Source organism: Corapipo altera, unplaced genomic scaffold (assembly GCF_003945725.1).
Source record: "Corapipo altera isolate COAL_440 unplaced genomic scaffold, ASM394572v1 271, whole genome shotgun sequence".
Classification (NCBI taxonomy): Eukaryota; Metazoa; Chordata; class Aves; order Passeriformes; family Pipridae; genus Corapipo; species Corapipo altera.
In genome coordinates, this window is record NW_020884935.1 from 2,707,457 (window position 1) to 2,712,002 (window position 4,546).

Genomic DNA, 4,546 nt, shown 5'->3' on the forward strand with positions numbered 1-4,546 from the left:
GCCTCAGGTATCTGCACTGACTTGGTTCAAACTTTGCTCCCAGCACGTTCCTGCCTCGGCCCGGTCACTCCACGGGGCAAAGAGAAGGTGTTGATTCCAGCCTTTGTGGGCAAATCCTTGTGGATGGGGGCTGTGGGATGAGAGAAGGTGTTGATTCCAGCCTTTGTGGGCAAATCCTTGTGGATGGGGGCTGGGAGGGAGAGAAGGTGTTCATTCCAGCCTTTGTGGGCAAATCCTTGTGGATGGGGGCTGTGGGATGAGCCTGTGGGGTACCTGTGAAGTGGGAACCTGTGTTACCTGCAAGATGTGGATCCTCCCCAGCTCCTTCCCTGCATGCTGGTCTTTTATTCCCCCTCTGAAGTAGCTGTGGAAATATGGAAGTTTTTTGTGCAAGTGAGCAGGGAAGTGTCTCATGTGGCTGCCTGAGCACAGGGGGGGTTGAAAATGGGCTTTTCTAGGGGGGGGTTATTTTCAAACCCTCAGGTTTGAGTTGTTTCAGTGACCCATAGTCCCTCATCCCACAGGGCTGAGATGGGCATTTATTTTCCCCAGGGAAATGGTGGCACTTTGGAAGTGCTGAAGATGAGCTGCTGAGCACAAGCCAACCACAGGAGACTGTAAAAAGATCTGTTTCCTTCAGCTGGTACCAGGGAAGAATCAACAGCAGCAACCCCCCAGCTGCTGTGCCCAGGTGAAGGGAGAAGGGAGGTGGGAGGCTGTTGTGCTGATTTGGGGAGTTCCACACCCAGTTCCTCCCAGGGATGACTTTTCCTTCCCCGTTGGTCTGAGCGAGGATCGGCTCCTCCTCGTGTGACAAACAGAACCACAGTCCCCAGAACCTGCCTGGGGCTGGCTGGGCTCTGGGTGCTTTGGGGTTTTCCAGGAATCAGGAGAAATGCTCCCTTGGCTGGCAGAGCTCTGGTCCATCCCTGGCAGGACCAACTCCTGCCCCGGGGCTGCCTGGCCCAGGGGGACAGTGCTGGTGTCACTCCTGCAGGGCTCTGGGCAGAGCAAGTTCTGCCTATTCCTGACATCCTTTGTTTCTCCCTGAACAACATTTCTGCTTCCTGTGGCACAAAATGTGTGTCACTGCCCTGAACTGTCACCAGTGGCCTTTGTTTCCATCCCTTCAGGTTGTGGTTTGCAGAGGGAAATGGGATTTGGGGTGTTTTTTTCCCTGTGGTTTGTTACTCATTGACACTTTTTAAAATGCATTCAAATCTTAGTTTCCTTAAGAGCCAAAGCCAAGGTTGTGCAACAGTTCCATGAATTCCCTGATGTTTCATGGAAAAGAGCCCAGGCAATGCACATCCCAGTTGTCAGGTCTGTTCTGGTAGCACCTCTGCCCACCAGCTTCCAAAATCCAACAGCAGGAAAATACAATGCCTGTGAGGGGCACTGGTGCATCCATGGTTTATTCCAAAGGTTTTCTGATCATACTTGGAGCAGGAACCTTCAAAGGTGGATCTTTCCTCTTTGCCCACATCACCTGATCAGGAGACTGAGGTGATTTCTGGCAGAACTCCAGTTTTCCTGGAGAGCTTTCCTGTAAGTCACCTCATGTCCTACTGGAAAAATTGTAGGATAATCTAAGTCTCGAGCAGCCTTTAATCTTGCTCAGTTCTGTCTTAAACAAGTGTGACACTTTGAGGGCAGACAGGATTTTTCTGATGCAGCCACATGTGCTCCTACACTGGGTTTACCTTCAGCTACAAGAAATATTCTGTTCTCCTGAAGACAGAAGCTGAGCCCCACCCACCCATCCCAGCTTCAGCACGAGGGAGTGAAGGATCTTTGGGAGTTTTACTGGTCAGACTAAAGGACTTCTGTACCAAGCTGTTGATGTTTCCTTAAAACCTGGATTCCACCCTCAGTCAGGTCTGGCCAACCCCAAAGCCCAGCCAGGATCTTTCAGAATCACAGAATCATTCAGGCTGGAAAAGACCTTTAGGATCATCAAGCCCAACCCTAACCCAATCCCTTGAAGAGGGTTTTTGCCACAGCAAGGAAAGGATCAGCTGCTGCTTCCTCCAAACACTGCTCCTCCATGACTGGAGTTTACACAGAAGGAACAATGCACTGGAGGTAGGTCTGGGACTTCCACAGCCCCAATCCAGCCTGGTGCACAACTGTTGGGAATCTCCAGGACAATAATAAATAAGGTCACGTGGTTTGAAAGAACAGAATTTTCGTGTTGCTGGGTTGAAGCTCGTTGCTATGATGCTGCAAGTATTGCAGGGGTTTGTGGTTTGGGGAAACCATGGAGACAGTCTTTATTCCCTGCTTTTTGTGCAGGTGGTGATGTTGTATTAACCAAGTTCTCTCTTTCTATTGGTCTCCTGATGTTGTCTGGGAACCTCAGAAACAAAAACCCCACAAGTGGAAGGCAGGAGTGACCCTGGTGAGCCCAGTCTGTGCTCTGGGGCTTGGCTTGGGTGGGTTCCACATTTGGTTCCATCCCCAAGTCCGTGTCCCCAGGAATCCCCAGGGACAGCAGCTGCTCTGTGGCCCAGCCAGGCTGGCAGGCAGGAGCAGCCCCAGGCCCTTGGGATGTTCCTGTCATTCCAAGTGCTCTGGTTTCCCGTGTTTCCGTGCTCTGTGTTTCCTGGTGCAGGAATTGGCTGGGGGGTGTTCTCCCTGTTCCTCCAGGGAAGCAGCCAAGCAGAGGAGGATCATCCCTGGAGCCACAGCCAGCAGGGCACTGTGGGACTCCTCCTCAGCCTCTGGGGGTTTGACTCTCAGTTTGTCAGTTTGGGTTTGAAGTGCTCCCTTAGAGCTGTCACAACCCAGACTGGACATTTTTAGGGGCAGAAAGAGAGAGACTGGGGAGAAAAGGGGATGAAAATCAAGATGACTCCGAGTGTGTGGGAACTCCCACAGGACGTGTGATTGTACTTGAGCAGCTTGAAAAGAGGTTTGTGTGGGACAAACCCTCCTTCCCTGGGCAGGCTGTGGCACCTGTTTGTGGCAGAGCTGATCTGTCAGCAGTGGCTGTTACCATCCCTGCTGCATTCCCCCTTTGAGCTTCCCAGGCCTGGCTGCCAAACACCCCTGGGACAGGTCCGGCTGCATTTTTGCAGTGAACACACACGTGTGGCCTGGCTGGGGTGGGCCCAAAGGCAAACCACAGCTATGCTCTGACATCCACTCTGGGGAGACACCCTAATTACCACTGGCTGGGATGTCTCAGTCCCCACTCCCTCCTCGTGCTGGAGCAGCTGCTCCTGCTCTTCTCCCTGCTCCAGCCCTGCCCCGCTGCTCCAGCCCCAGCACAGATCCCGTCCTCCCTGCTCATCCCTCTGCTCGAGGGGAGCAGGGAAAGGCTGCTCCTGGTCGGTGACAATGTGACACTGGCTGTGCCAGGCCCTCACCCATCCCTCCCTCACAGGGGTGGTGGAGGTGACTCTGTGTCCCTGCAGGTCTCTGAGGAGGCACAACTGATTTACAGCTGCCGCTGTTTCTGTCCTTTGAGTTCCGGAACCGAGCTGGGGTTTGCTGAAGGACAGCAAAATGGCTTTTAAAAAAACCAAACAAAAGAACAAACCCCCACTTTTGGAGATATTTCTGTGAGCAAAGCACCCCAGGTTGACTCATGCCCGGGCAACAGCTCTTGCTCAACCGTGGGGCTGTTGGGAGGGAGCAGCGAAGGCCGGAGAGGTGAGTGGTGAAATCCTCCCCCTGGGAGGTGTCTGTCCTTCCGTGCTGGCACCCAGCACCTAAACCCGTGTTTTCAAGCCAAAGCCCTTCCCGGCACCCTGAGGGGGCTGGAATTTTCCAGGCATTTTCCAGGCACTTGGGGTGGCCGCGTTTGAGCCGAGGCTCGGGCGCGGGTTGCTGTGGGCGGGTGTCGCTGCCACTGGATGTCACTGTCGCCGTGTGGCACTGGGAGCACGGCGGGGGCGGGTCCCTGAGCTCCGAAGGAGCGGTGGGAAGCAGCGGATTGCTGTGCATCCCTTGGGTAATCCCAGGGGGAAATAACGTTCCTTTCGCCAGTTGTTTGCCTGGGTTTCTTTGGTGTTTTTTTTTGTTTTTTAAACAAACCCTTGCAGAGTCTCCGAGAGCCCAGAGCCTGATTTCTTCCCCAGACCAAGCCGTGGAGCTGATTTCTGCAGCCTTCAGGAGCCAGCAGATTGCAGGGGGAGAGGATGCCCCGTTCCAGCTCCAAGCTGACAAGTGGGTTCCATCCCCAAGTGGGTCTGGGATTTGCACCAAGTCTGAAAACAAGGAGCTGGGACCAGTGTGTAAATTCAGATGTGTGGAGCTCTTTAATTATTATTTTTGTTAATTAAATTATGTGAATACTGATTTAAGTTTTTAATTTTTTAAAAAACCTTAAAAGCCCAAGAATGGAGCAAAGGGGAGGTGGATCCCTAATTTTAGATGACTGGGGAGCAAGGCTAGGGATGGCTGCCCTGTAGCCTCTCTCCTTAAGAAAACCCACCGAATCACCACCGTGCTGACATCCTCAATCACTGACCAATTCAATATCGATCCCGTGTTTTTGTGCTCGCTCAGCCCAATAACGAGGCGTTTCCCCGGGATCTGT